This window comes from Megascapheus bottae, chromosome 11, assembly GCF_031878675.1.
Source record: "Megascapheus bottae isolate mThoBot1 chromosome 11, mThoBot2.hap1, whole genome shotgun sequence".
In the NCBI taxonomy this organism is placed as follows: Eukaryota; Metazoa; Chordata; class Mammalia; order Rodentia; family Geomyidae; genus Megascapheus; species Megascapheus bottae.
Genome location: NC_143519.1, coordinates 30,721,212 through 30,737,061, shown reverse-complemented (window position 1 = coordinate 30,737,061; position 15,850 = coordinate 30,721,212). Strand labels below are relative to the sequence as shown.

General features: G+C 35.0%; 1 pseudogene; it reads right to left on the bottom strand.

Annotated features, from left to right (window-relative positions):
- Positions 1–11,848: 11,848 nt before the first annotated feature.
- LOC150056866 (small ribosomal subunit protein uS5 pseudogene) lies at positions 11,849–12,775 on the bottom strand (annotated as a pseudogene).
- Positions 12,776–15,850: the final 3,075 nt, after the last annotated feature.

Sequence of the window (15,850 nt, the reverse complement as noted above, 5' to 3'; positions counted from 1 at the left end):
CTTTTGTTTCTCCTTGGTTATCCGCATTTTGTTACAGCAGTATCTTACTTTGTTATCTGGTATATTGTATATATGTTTATTTGTTTACTAGAAATAGGAAAGTAAAGGAAGATGAGGGGAGGGGAAATGGGGACAAAAGTATGAGAAGGGGTATCAATGTATGGAAGTAATGCACCTTCTAGCTAGTGAATATAACTGTATCACTTTTATTAATTATAATAAAAAAGAACTTTAAAAATTAATAGTAGAAATTTTTCTCAGAGGATGAAGGTGACCTTTCGACCTGGGGCCCTAGAATTCTACAGACACACAGCCCTCTTAATTCTCACATATTCTATTGTAGAAAAAACTTCCCACATTCTACTTGAACAATCTACTGTATTTTAAGGTCTCTAACAGTTTGGATATTGCTTTCTTAGAAGACTCTAACAGCATTTTTCCTCAGACCTCAATCTTTATCACTCTCCTCTGGATGACCACTTTTTGTGAAAAGTGAGCTCTTCAAATTCCCCAAATAAGTTCTTCTCACTTATCTCCATCGCTGTCTTTTGCTCTGTAGAATCTGTAGATAAGGTTCTGGTTCCACTCAAAATTTAAGTCATTTTCCAAGCTCTAGATATACTATCCTTGATAACTCCCTTTTATGATGTCACAAGGAAATTATTTTTGTTCCCAATTTTCCTTTGTTTCATTTACTCACTTCTTTTCTCCAAAGTGGGTCATCATAAGTAATACATACATATCCAATATTTGCTTTCTTAAACATACAGCATTTTCATGGAACTCCTGTACCTTAAGCTGTTATATAATTTCCGTGCATATTTCCATACTTATAATCCTTCTCATTTTTATTTCAAACAGGCTTCTTTTACATATTCAATTGCAAATGAAATAAACTGGAAAAATCATCCTTGAGACGAATAAATTGACATCTTCCAAACATTCTTCTGTTTAACTTAGGAAAACTGTTGTAAATGATAACTGTTAAACAGTACTTATTATGTTACTTCAAGTTTTGCAGTACAGGATGTAAAGAAACAGAACTCCATATTTAGCATTATCAATGTCAGAGTCTCAATCACAGAATTTCTTAATTCAATCATAATGGGTGACCAACTGAAAAAAACTCATGTTCAAATGAGGTGAATGTCACATTTGTGTACAACACTTATTTGTGTACTTCAGTTTTGAGAACACAAACAGTGTGGAGCAGAACTTTATGACACTCTTATGGTTCTGAAGTTCAATTAAATTCTGTTAATCTTCATCTGTCTGAAGATATTTTCCTTGTGGTATTATTTAAAAATTAATATGCAGGGCCCGGAGTTTGGCTTAGTGGTTAAAGTGCTTGCCTAGCATGCACGAAGGCCCAGGCTCGATTCCTTGGTACCACATATATAGAAAAAAGCCAGAAGTGGTGCTGAGGCTCAAGTGGTAGAGCTCTAACCTTGAGAAAGCCCAAGGACAGTGCTCAAGCCCTGAGCTCAAGCCCAGGACTGGCAAAAAAAAAATAACATGCATTTTACAGACATTCATATATGTATATATATATATGTGTGTGTGTGTGTGTGTGTGTGTGTTTGTCAATAAAAATCAACAGATACATGATTTATGTTACCCTTCCTAATGCCCTAGCCACTTTGTCTTCAAAATACCTATATTTTGTGTGTGTGAAACTAAGGGTTTGGTGAGTACAAGGAGTTGACTTTATTGAGACCTATTTTTGCTTTCTAAGTCTGATCAATAGTCATGGCTGTAAAATGGTTTAATGTAAACAGTTGTAAGAGAAAAGAAATTATGATCATATAATAGAACCTTGGAGTCTTGGAAAAGTAAATATGATCACAGACTCAATAGGGACAGTTGGGCAGCACCAAAAAAACAAAGAAAAACAAAAAGCAAGAATACAAAAAGAGCAGACATTTGTGAGGTAAACAAGATTCTTTTGGGGACATTCAGAAAACATGACACATACATATAGGCACAGAGAGTAAAGTATTTATTCTAATCCTAAAAGAACACCTGTAGTAAGGAAGAGATCAAGTGATGAAAAATAAAGAAAAAAGTAAAGGTGTTTGACGCTCACAATTCTTTTAAATTTAATGGGATATATATATTATGTATAATAATTTAATGTATTTATGTATGTTTAAATGTATGTATGTATTTATGTATATATATATAGTGAAGGTAATGTACAGAAGGGTTAAAGTTATGTAAGTCAGGTAATGAGTACCTTCCTTTTTGAACAATGTCACACCTTCTCTCACTTTTAGCCATTTTTTCTTTCCACTCTTTACCCAACACTTTTATAGCTCATTTTCCACACAAATGTCCCACAATTTCTTTTTTTCCATATATTTTTTATTGTAGTTAATAGAAGGGTCACATTATATTCACCAGTTAAAAGGTGCATTACTTCACAAGAACTGATACCCTTTCTCATGTCTTGGTCCCCATTTCCCTCCCCACCCCCAGCCCTCATCTTGTCTTCCTCCCTTCTCTATCCAACTTCAAATAACCAAATACGCATATATACAGTATATCAGATAACAAGGTGAAATACTGTAACAATATGAGATGCCCAAGGGACAGAAAAAGAGATGAGAGATAACATAGTACATTAAGGACAACAATCACTGATTATATGGCTTTTGTTTCTATATCCTGGAGGTCCTTTCATTTAGCCTCATTCTATATGGTCTTATGAATGTACATTTTGTTCTATTGTAGATCTCTGCTAGGAGAACCCAAGGTTTCTACTGATTATGACAAATGAGAGAAACCATTGAGTCTAAGTTCCTTTGAGTCTGGCTTACTTCACTTAATGTGATTTTTTTCTAAGTCTTTCCATTTCCTTACAAATGGGGCAATGTTATTCTTTCTGACAGCGGCATAGAATTCCATTGCATACAAATACCACATCTTGTTGATCCACTCATCAACTGAGGGACATCTAGGTTGGTTCCATATCTTTGCTATGGTAAATAGTGCTGCAGTGAGCATCGCTGTGCTAGTGGATTTAGTGTCCTTGTTTTTGGAAAATTGGGTAAATGCCAAATAATGGAATTGTTGGGTCGTAGGGGAGCTCTAGGTTTAGTCTTTGGAAGAACTGCCATACTGCTTTCCATAGTGGTTGAACGAGTTTGCACTCCTACCAACAGTGTAGTAGTGATCCCTCCTGGCCACATCCCCTCCAGCATCTGTTGTTATTAGATTTCTTGACCATGGCCATTCTAACTGGAGTGAGGTGGAATCTTAAAGTTGTTTTGATTTGTATTTCTTTTATGACCAGAGATGTTGAGCATTTCTTCATGTGTCTATAGGCCATTCTTTTTTTAAAAATATTTTTTATTGTGATTAATAGAAGGGTTATATTATATTCACCAGATAGAAGGTGCATAACTTCACAAACATTGATACCCTTTCTCATGACATGGTCCCCATTTCCCTCCCACCCTCCCCCTACTTATCTTGATTTCCCCCCTTCCCTATCCAATTTCAAATAACCAATTAAGCACACATAAAATATATCAGATAACAAGATGAAGTATTGTAACAATATGAGATAACCAAGGGATCGCAAAAGAAATGAGCGATAACATAGTACATTAAGGACAACAGTCACTCATTATATGGCTTTTGTTTCCTTATCCTAATGGTCCTTACATTTAGTGTTCTTCTATAGGCCATTCTTATTTCTTCATCAGAGAAGATTCTCTTTAAGACTTTGGCTCATCTTTTAATGGGATTTTTGTTTCTTTGGAGATTAGTTTTGGAGTGATTCACTTTTTTGAGCTGCTGATATATTTTAGATATGAGGCTTTTGTCGATTGTATGGTTAGTGAAGATCTTTCATAGGGGAGTTCTATGTTTAATCTTTTGAGTAACTGCCATACTGCTTTCCATAGTTGTCCCACAATTTCTATGCTCCTTTACCCTTCAAAAGACATAAAAACTAAAAAAACAAGATGGAAAATTTTAAAAATACAAACAATAGTAAGAAAAGAAGGAAAATCCTTTTGATTCCATTTCTTTTTTTTTTCTTTTTTTTTATTGTAATTAGTAAAAGGGTTACATGATATTTGCCAGATAGAAGGTGCATTAATTCACATTAATTCACTTGTCTTGGTACCCATTTCCCTCCCCTCCCACACCCTCCACCCGTCTTGGTTTCCCCCCCTACCCTCTCAAATTTCAAATGTTGATTCCATTTCTTAAAGATAAATTTTATGAATATTATTTTATATGGTTAAATGCTGAATCTTTGTGTTCTCCTAATACATCATCCTTTGTTCTCACTGCATCCAACTGCCTAGAGACCTGTATAATTTATCATGTACCATTACAAATTTGTCTTTTACCATACAGTATGTCTACTTGTAAATTTATAAGTATATTCTAATTGCCATACATGAGTGAAACACACAACCTATGTTTCTTTGGGTCTGGCTCATTTTGACATATAATTTTTCTGAAGCCTTTCCATTTCCTTAAAAATGGTATAATGTCATTCTTCCTAATGGATGAGTAAAATTCTGTTGGTAATGTAAATCCAGGCTTCTTGATCTCTTCTCCACTGAGCAAGAAGAATTGATTCCATATCTTAAGTATGGTAGACAATTTTGTAATGAACATGGCTGTGCTGGTAGCTTACATTTGGCCTTGTTTGTGGTTTATTCGAAAAATACCCAGAAGTGGAATTGCTGCCTCATTTGTGATTGGTCTTCTGAGGAACCTCCATACTGTTTCCAGAGTGGTTGAAAGAATTTATATTCCCAACAAAAGTGTAATAGAGTTCCTTTTGGCCACATTCCTGTCAGCATTTGTTATTGTTAGTACTAGAGCAAGTGCTAGCTGGAGGAAATGTGGACTATAATGGAAGTCCCAAAAATGAATCCATAGACCTACAGCCATCTAATATTTAAGGGAATAAAAATACAGATTATAAGAATGATAGCCTCTTTGACACATGGTGCAAGAAGTCAAGTTCTTATACATCACCGTGTAGTAGAATCAAGTGTAAATGGATGAAAGGCTTCAATGTATGGCCAGATAACATAAAGATATTTCAGGAAGGGGGATGGGAGCACTTGAAATCCAGGCATGTGTTGACACTTCCTAAGCAAAGATCCAAAATCACAAAAAATCAGCCCCTCCAAAACCCCTGAATAAATGGGTTGTATCAAACTGAAGAGTTTCTGTACGCCAAAGAAATAGCTAAGAAGACAACTAAAAATCCCACAGAATTGTAAACTATCTTTACTGGCTATACATCAGAGAAGGCCCTCATACCTAACTTTTACATAGAACTCAAAATTTAAGCCCCCTCTCCCAAGAAAAGCACTCAAAAATACCAACAACCCAATTAGTAAATGGACTAAATATTTATTTAATTTTTGCCAGTCCTGGGCTTGAGCTCAGGGCCTGAGCACTGTCCTTGGACTTTCTCAAGGCTAGAGCTCTACTACTTGAGCCTCAGCACCACTTCCAGCTTTTTTCTATATGTGGTACTGAGGAATTGAACCCGGGTCTTCATGCATGCTAGGCAAGCACTTTAACCAGTAGGCCAAACTCCCAGCCCTGGACTAAATATTTTTAAAGAGACCTCGCAGAATAAATAAGTATGACACATGAAGAAATATCCAACATATCTAACCATAAAAGAAATGTCAATCCAAATGCCTCACTAAGTTTGGCCATCATCAAGAAAACTAAGAGTAAGAAATACTCTTGGGGACATAGCAAAGCAAAAAGATTTCTTTTTTTGTTATTTTTCTTTTTTTTTAATTGTCATGGTAATGTATAGAGGGGTTACAGTTACATTTTTCAGATAGTAGGTTCAATAATTCTTCCCCTCTCATATTATTGCCCTTCTCCCATCCTCTCCCAGTCATCTTGTTTTCCCCCTTTCCCTTTCCTATTTCAAATAAACAAATAAATGAATATACAATATACCAGGTAACAAAGTCAGTTACAGTAACAACATGAGATAAACCATAAGGGCAAAAAAAAAAAACAGAAGAGAAATAACAGTACATTATCAACAATTACACAAGAAAAAGATATGGAAACAGGTAGCGGTCTTTACTTGGATTGGGACCGGTGGTTCTAGGAATATGTGAATACCTGTGGTACTCGGCCAAATTGATTCCTTTGCTGACTAGGTCAGTGTTTGCAGTTTTTGCAGTTGTTCAGCCTGTTCCCAGAGACTGTGTGCTGCTGTTTGACTAGCTCTCAGCCCAGCCAGTGGCCTAACAGTGGGCCGTGGGATGGATCTGTGAGCTTCAGTCTCAGCGTGCTGGGCGGATGGCTGGTTTTCCTGTGCTGCTTCTAGGGGTGGCCCCTGGCCAAGGGTCTGGAGTTTGGGAGTTTCCAGGGGCTCTCAGCAGATCCAGCAGGTGTCCGCTCTGTTCCCAGGGGCGGGGCCCAGCTGAGGACCTCGGCTCCCAATGGGTTTGGGGACAAGCTGCACTACTCACGCCTCTGTGTTCGTCTGTGGGTGCTGCATGGTGTTGGAGAATCCTTCACTCCCTTCGGATCTCCACCACCGCCTGTGGTCCGGGTCTGGGTTCAGCTGCTTGCTGTTCTGGTTCCGCCTCTGGGTTCCACTGCTTCTGCGGCTCCTTGGCCCGGTTCTATGACAGTTTCTGCAGGTCGGGGCTGCCCGGCCAGGTGCCCTCCGCCGCGGCTTTTTGCGGCTTTCTAATAGTGTCTTATTGACTTGTCTTTTAATGATAAATCATCACGCTAAGAAATCTATATATGTGTCAGTAAGAAGAATATTGTAAAAAATGGGAGATAATAAAAAATATCAATTCTTGGGCCGGGAGTTTGGCCTAGTGGTTAAAGTGCTTGCCTAGCATATATGAAGACCCGGGTTCAATTCCTCAGTACCACATATAGAAAAAAGCCAGAAGTGGTGCTGAGGCTCAAGTGGTAGAGCTCTAGCCTTGAGAAAGTCCAAGGACAGTGCTCAGGCCCTGAGCTCAAGCCCAGGACTGGCAAAAAAAAAAAATCAATTCTCCAGTAAGCACACATTTTAATATGCTTCTAATATAGTAATTTTAGTATACTTTTAATATACTTCTGATATATTTAATATACTTCTAATTTTAGATACTTCTAATAAACTACAGTGTTTACTGTCATAAAGAAAGACAATGTAATTCAAACAACTCTTACTATGTTAACTGAATTTATGTTTGTATGTAAATACAGAATATAATAATATGGTCAAGAGTTGGGAGCTTGTGCTTACAATCTTCACTATTTAGGAGGCTAAGATATAAGCATCCTAAGTTTAAAATTGGCTCAGTAGAAAAGTGTGCACAAATACCATCTCCATCGCACTACAGAAGAGGGTGTTATGGCTTAACTGGTAGAATGACAAATTTCAGTAACTAAGCTAAGGAACATTCCCTTGTCCTTCTGAGTACTAGAATAAGTTTATAGCAGTAATAGTAGTAGTAGTGGTAACCATAGTAGCAGCAGAAACCATCAGAATAATAATAAGTACTATTGTAATAATACTCATATGATTATTTATTGGATAGAAGATATAAATTAAACTTGTATATATTTAACTCAATGTTTAAGATTGCTATGTGCTACCATTTTCATGCTTTTCTTACTATTTTGAAATAGATGACCAATATTTAATATTCTCATATTTCATTTTTCCCATTAACTATAAACATGATGCATGCAAAACATGCCAGAAATTAACCATTGTACTTAGAAAATTACAAAATGTATGTTAATGTCAGTGTTTAAATAATTTTTTTCTTGCAAAGAATGAAAAGACTCCACATCTTTATGAGTGAGAACACCAATACACACACACACACACATATGAACAGATTTATTTATACGATTTAATATATTTCTCATAGAAATATAAGAGTCAAGAAGTAGCATAGAAACAATTTCTATTTTTCAGGCTAAAAATAACTTCATATTTACACATTGTAGCTTTACATATTCTTCAACTTAATATATATTCATTTTGTATTCTACCCTTTTGCATGATATGTAAACAAGTTGTTAGTATTATTTGAATGCTAAAATAATGTTCCTTAGGCTTATCAAAATAAAATGCATTCATTGAATTCTTAGACAGTAATTGAAGTATACTTATTATGTTAATAAGAAAAGAGTCCTGAATATTATTTTCATTTTTAGTACCCTCATATAAGGAAATATGTCAACCAAAACTATTAAAACTAATATTACAAAATTCTGTTTCTTTTGTTTTTGAAGGCATAGAGACAGTATTCGATATAAATGTTTTGTATTTCATTTATGTATAAATATGTTATTTCAAATAGCTTTTGCGTAAATATTATATCAATCTGACTTTATTTTATTTGAAAGACAAATTTTACATTTCTAGAAATATGCTTCTTCAATCTAATTGGGAAACAAACTCTACTAAATTATCAGGGGTGAAGGAAGAATTATTGCTTAAATATTGAATTTCATGTTCTGAAGATGGAAAATATCTGGAGGTCTTTTTCACAAGTATGTGGATCTACATATTAGTAGTATACTCTACACTGCAAATAACTAGGATGGTAAAATTTATGCTTTGTGCTTTTACCATGGTAAACTCTCAAAGAGACCCAGACATAAAATAGCAGAGAATCAATTCTCAAGTATCACTAAATTGATTTCAGTCTCTAAGTTCTTTTTAATAATGGGAAGCTGAGTAGTGCCCTGTGGCTTCCTCACTGAGATATTTTCATGTTCATGTATCAGCCAGACTGTTATTGTTTTACATCTGTTATAGAGAAGCAACATTATTCATGATAATTCCTTGTTTGTTCAGCCAAAAGCCTCTTTGGGCTCAGTTTTTTGGCCTGTATTTTAACAGATGAACTGTGTTATCTATACACAGAAGTTATTTTTACGCTTTACTTGTGAAACTTAACTGCTTACATGTGGAAAGGCAAATATACTGTTGCACTCTGCCTCGATGCCATTAAAAAAACTTGGACCATCTGCAGCTCATCATTTTCTTAGTCAATTATAGATGAACAAAGTCTTGAAATACTGAGCAGATAATCCATCAAGTGCATCCAAAGGCATGAGACTTTTTCAAAGGCATTTCTCTGTCAATGTAGTGGCTGCTACTCTTTGACCACTTCTTGTTTCTATTTCCTTGGGCATGAAATGTCACATGTAAAAGACATTAGTCTCCTGAGGGACACAGTATGGTCATTTCAGTTTCTTAATTAGAAGAAGCTAAGCACTAACATTAAAGATGTGCTATGTTACAGAGCGAAGATTTTATGATTTCTCGTAGAGGGTTCCATTAGTAATGTTCTTTTTTCATTTAAAGAAAGGAACATCAATATTGGGAAATTCAGTCACTGTACACTATGCAAATCTTAACACATTTTTGTTATTTTTTACATTTCTTCAGTTTAGCTTAATAACATTTATTTCTATTTGGTTTATTGTTTCTGCTTGAGTGTAATTTGCTTGTGCATGCTAGGTACGTGGTTTAAAACAGAAAACAGTCCCTGTGTTTGTGTTCTTTTTAATTTGTTTAATATTGAAAAGTATAAAACCATTTTAACATATAATCTGATTAATACAAAAATGTACATTGGGATTCTGGATAGTATAAAATATTTTTGAAATAATCATTTATGCTATAAATTTATTTAGATATGTAAAACAGTTATGTAGAAATCAAATATGAAAAATGTGGATGTTTCCAGCAGAAACTAAATAACAAGACCCTCTCCTGAATAATAGAACAGCCAAATAATTTTTAACTTATATATTGTGGAATATAATCAAAGCTCGATGTCAATGAATTAAATGAAATCTATATCAAAAATATTTTGAAAAATAAGTTGTAGATATAAAGAATTTTCTTCCTATAGGATTATATCTATATTGAACACAACTACAATGGATTACATATTAACATAATCTTGAGTTGGTTTAGAGAATTATGAGGAGACTATGTGAATACCATCCACAAGGGACTCAAATCCATGATGTTACCAAAAGACAACTGTACAAAGAATTGCTTTAAAAAATATTAATTGAGAAGTGAATCTTCACAATACAGAATGAATTCTCAAAGCGATAATTTGTTTTAATCTTTGTTTTGCCAAATTTTGCTTATGAGTGATTGGAAAGGAAAACTAAAATACTCTCAAATTTCAATGCATGCCAATTTAATAGATTAAAAAAACTTAACTCATTATATTTGAGCACCATTTAATTATTTTTGACATTGCATTGGTTGAAACAAGGCCTTGCACTTATTAGAGAGCAGTTTGCTGCTTCAGGTTTGATCTCAGACTTGAATTTCTGTTTTATATTTTGGTTTTATTTCCTGCACTGGTCATATACTCACTCTCTGGTTTCACCTACCTAATCAAGTGACTGGAATTACATTCCTGTGCCTCCATGCCAAGTTTCATTTTGTTCTCTATATTATTTTTTTCTTTCCTTTTATTTTTAAACTAACCATCTGCATTTCCCTTATAATTTTTTAATTTAAATTTTATTACATAAGCATCATGAAATTTTTTATGAATTTTTAACCACATTCATATCAATGCACATATAATATGTAGATAGTTAGGAAAAAATCTCATGCTCATTAGAAAATGTCATCTCTGGCATATATTTTATATACAATAAATGTTTTAATAAATTTAGGAAATTATGGAATGGTGTTGTTTGTTAATATTTGAAAGGGTATAAATTTGCTATAAAAATAAGAAAAGCCATAGATATGCAACAAATATTTACCTCTGAATCTCAAAAAACAAATATATACTTTAATATCATATAGGTAAAATGATACTTTAGCTGTTTGAGTGACTTGAGAATGCAGTTTGAAGCAGCTCAATAATATGGTGATGTATGCATGTGGGATATCTAACCCTGTTGTCTTCTGTTAACACTAAACTAAAAATTGGAATAGTCATTATTTGTTTAACAACAAGTCCTTGCATACAAAGCACTTTGGAATCTGTGCTTCTTTGGTAATATGCTTATTTTAATTTGAAATGTTAACATTCGCTTGAATAGCATCTATTTTACTTCTTAACAGAGGTAATCTGACAAATTAATACGGTATTATACAGTAAAATTGGCATTTCTTCGTGTAAAGATATATTCCTCAGGGAAAAAGTGTTAAGTATGAGAGTTCTTAAAATTTAGAGTACTCCATTATCTAGTATTAGCGTTCCTCCTTACTTTAATAAGAGGTAAAATGCTAAGGAAATAGTTATGTCAAAAACCTATGGCAAGTAAATTAATATAATCTCCCTCTAGTTACTGGCTGTCAGATTTTCTGAAAACTTGTGATAATGGGATCCATTCTAACTATTCTCCCTAATAAAGATAACAATGTACCTAAAAGCACGGAAAAAAGAAACCTATTGGAGCAGTAGATAATTCTGATGATTAAAATAGATTTTGAGGGGGAAAATAATCTCTAATCAATGTAATATATAAGAAAATGTGGCGGTCATACTTACATGTTCATTTTATTAGAGTAGAACATAATTTCTTAATCCTGTTTTTGTTGATATAGTACCAATATTAGTTATGAATGAAACATTATTCATATCCTCTAATCATTTCACATTTAAAGATTGATCAGGTATGTTCAAGGCTAGTGTAGTGATTCAAATCATTTTTTTATTTTAGTATTGCTGTTTCATATAACTTAAAAATAATCAGTATTTATTTAAGTGTAATACCAATTTTTCAATTTTTCATAGATTTTTATTTTGTTATATATGCAGTTTATTTATAATATTATTTTTACATTTCCCCAGCATAATCAGATTTTTTTTTGTTTGTTTAGGCTTGATTCACTTTATTATTTTTGTATGAAATATTATGTTGTGGCCACAGCTGGAGATTGGGTCCTCTGTACGGAGACTCTGGTGTGGGTTTTCACAAGATGGTCAGTGAATTCCTGGTAAGGAGACTTGGTGAAGACTGTCTCTTTCCAGAGGTCAGGTGTCAGGTAACTGTAGGTCTTAGAGATGGCATCAAAGGTGGCCTTGGCGAAGTTGCCCAAGGTGGCGGTACAGCCCCTGGCTGAGGTGTAGCAGTCATAGATACCAGCCATCATTAACAGCTTCTTGGGGACTGGAGCTGAAACAATCCCCGTACCCCTGGGGGCAGGGATGAGACACACGAGCACTGAGCCACAGCGGCCTGTCACCTTGCATGGGACAGTGTGAGGCTTGCCAATTTTGTTCCCCCAGTAGCCTCTTTGCACGGGGACAATGGAGAGCTTGGCCAGGATGATGGCCCCTCGGATGGCAGTGGCAACCTCCTTGGAGCACATCACGCCCAGGCCGACATGGCGGTTGTAGTCGCCAATGGCCACAAATGCCTTGAACCTGGTGCGCTGGCCAGCACGGGTCTGCTTCTGCACGGGCATGATTTTCAACACCTCGTCCTTGAGAGACGCCCCCAGGAAGAAGTCGATGATCTCAGACTCCTTGATGGGAAGGGAGAAAAGATAGATCTCCTCCAAAGACTTGACCTTCATGTCCTTAACCAGGCGGCCCAGCTTGGTGACAGGGATCCATTCCTTGTCTTCGGCCTTGCCTCCGTGAGCCCCGCGGCCGCGCCCCCGGCCTCTCCCATGACCACGACCTGGGCCCCGGAGGCCACTACCGAAGCCTCCTTGGAAGCCGCCCAAGCCTGGGCCGCCGGGGCCTTCGGGCCCTCCAGCTGCACCAGCGTCGTCCGCCATTTGGTGTCTTCCCGGAGAAGAGAAAGAAGGATAATCAGATATTTTACTTCCATATTTATTTAATATTCAACATAACATTTTAAATTTTGTGAATAGATATAAGGCTCACTGCTTGATAACATGCACACTAATTTCATTTGCATTACATTTACACAAATTTTTATGTGCTTTCTGTGTTTCCTTGACCTTGAATCGGACTTTCTATTTTCTCTAAGATTTGAAGGATTTTTTGTTTTGTTTTGTTTTGATTTTTTTTTCTTTTCCCTATTGTGTGTTTGTCTGCAAATCTCATAATGATAAAGGATATTTTTGTTGAGTATGTGATTCTGGCTTTGAAATTCACTGCAATCACACCAAAATGCTCTACCTTTTATCAAATATCAACTTTTCTGATGAATTTTTCAATTTGATTTTGGTTGCTTTAAAATTTGAGTGACATTTTGTCCTTTTTAAAATAATTTATATGATATGTATTGTACTATCTACACATATATGTAAATCTTATATTTAAGTTTGTTTGAATATGAAAAGTTTTAAGCTAATGTCCTCAAAAAGCCTCCTTCCCTCCTGTGGGACTTCAGCAAAGGATATGCAAATGTTTTCACTTTTTTCTTTATATCTCTTAGTTAATTTTAAAATTTCATTTTCAATTTATTTTTTAAAATTCAAAGTTTATTGTAAAGTTGATGCACAGAAGGGTGACAGATGCAAAATTTAGAAACGTTTCTTTTTGAACAATGTCACCTGCTCCTCACCTGCTTGCTCCTTTTCTTCTTTTTTCATTCCAGATCCCCTTCCTAGTAAGTTTATAGTTCATTTCTAACATTAAGTATAGTGAGTATCTCTACTGAATTGGTTTAACCTCTGTGTCTGTTACCTACCTGTGTTCCTATCTAGATATTTTCTTACTCTATTTTTACTATGTTTATAATCTATTTTTATTTATCAAACACATACTTTTGGTTATTATATTTTATTTTCACACAGTATGCACTGAGCTCAGTTTTTTTTCTATTTCAGTTACTACATGCTAGCTACCATCTTTCTATTTTAAATATATATATATATATATATATATATATATTTTTTTTTTTTTGCCAGTCCTGGGCTTGAGCTCAGGGCCTGAGCACTGTCCTTGGACTTTCTCAAGGCTAGAGCTCTACCACTTGAGCCACAGCACCACTTCCGGCTTTTTTTCTACATGTGGTACCAAGGAATTGAACCTGGGTCTTAATGCATGCTAGGCAAGCACTTTAACCACTAGGCCAAACTCCCAGCCCCTTAAATATCTTTTGTCTTTTTCAAGATCTAAGTTAGGATAATTTGGCTTATTTGCTTTCTTTGGACTTTGGACACTTGTTTTCAAGAAAGGAGAAAAATGAGTTTATTGAACAACAATTAATTTTCTTTATTCTCTGGTTTATTTGTGCTCTTCCACTAGGGAACTTTTCCTATCCTATCACTAGGATGATATAGTTAGTACTGTAACAGTAATTCCCCCAATCCTGACTCCTTTAGTAATCATAACAAACACCAATAAACAATTGCTCAGAAGGTTGAGACACAAAGCCCATCCAACAAACTTTTTGTTGTCTCAAGAATAAAGCTATTGGGGGCTGGGAGTTTGGCCTAGTGGTAGATTGCTTGCCTAGCATGCACTAAGACCCAGGTTTGATTTCTCAGCCCCACATATACATAGAAAAAGCCAGAAATGGTGCTCTGGCTCAAGTGACAGAGCTCTAGCTAGCCATGAGAATGCCCAAGGACAGTGCTTAGGCTATGAATTCAAGGTCCAGGACTGGCAAAAAAAAAAAAAAGAAGAAAAAGAAAGAATAAAGCTATATGACGGTATTTATTTTCTATTTCTTCCCTTACTATTTATCTCATGTTGTTACTGAATCTGACTTTGGCACCTGGTTTGATGTATATATGTTTATTTGAAATAGGGAAGGGAATAGGAAAAACAAGATGATTACAAGGTGTGGGAGAGGGAAAGTAGGAGGGAAATATGGGAAGAGTATCAATGTTCAAGGAATAATATACCCAATTCCTGATGAGTATAACAACTGTAACTCATCTACACATCACCTTGGCAATAACTAAATTTAAAAAAGACTCAATAAATGGAAAAAAGAATAAAGCTTTTAATTTTCTCTTTACAAAACACTTTCTTTGTTTTATACTGTAAATGCTTGTTTCTTCTTGCATTTTGATGAGCTTACCAAAAATAAAATCCCAATTGTCTTCTCTGTGTGTAGACTGAGCTTATGTGGGAATAGATAAAGAAACACATTTTTTCAAAATTCACTTAAAATTTTGACAGTGTCTCCTTCAATTTCTAAAGGTTTTGTTTTATTTAATTTCAAAGTGAGGAAAACAAAACAAATTGACCATAAAGGTGGTCATTATAACAGATTGAAACCAGGATAGGAAATGAAGTAAGACCTTTGCCTCCACCCAGTGCAAAAAAAGACTAGATTTGTGATTGGACTGTATTGTGTCAGCTTCAAAAGCATGAAAGCCTTAGTTCAAATCCCAGTACTGGACAAAAGCAAACAAACAAAAAAATAGAAAACTTTTCAGTGTTTGAATAAAACTTTCAGATTGGAGTTTATACTTTTAATTTTAAAAAGAATGATTATAGACACATACTATTGAGCTATAAAAAGTGAATTTAGACAGATTAATTTAATTACTAAAATGTCAACAGGAAAGAATAAATCACATAAACAAAACATCTGGAATATTGAAGAGAAGCTAATTAACGTGGTAAGAAGAAAATATGCCTGCCCTATGAATCAGGAAGGCAGATCATAAAGGGTATAATCAGAACACTGAAAATGATTGCTGACTTGCTCTTGAAGCATACACATGTTCTCCCTAAGGAGGCATATAATTACAACAAATTGTATTCTAAATATGTACCAGTAATTTGGTAGGCATCAGTTTTCTTGTGAATTCAATATTTTTAACTCATAGAAACTTGAGCTTTAAGAATAATGTTTTTTTATGTTTGGGAAAGACAGCCTAATAATGTAGTCATTGAAAAAGTCATTAGTGCAACCACAATTTCTTAACATTGTTCTTGAAAAGAGGTTC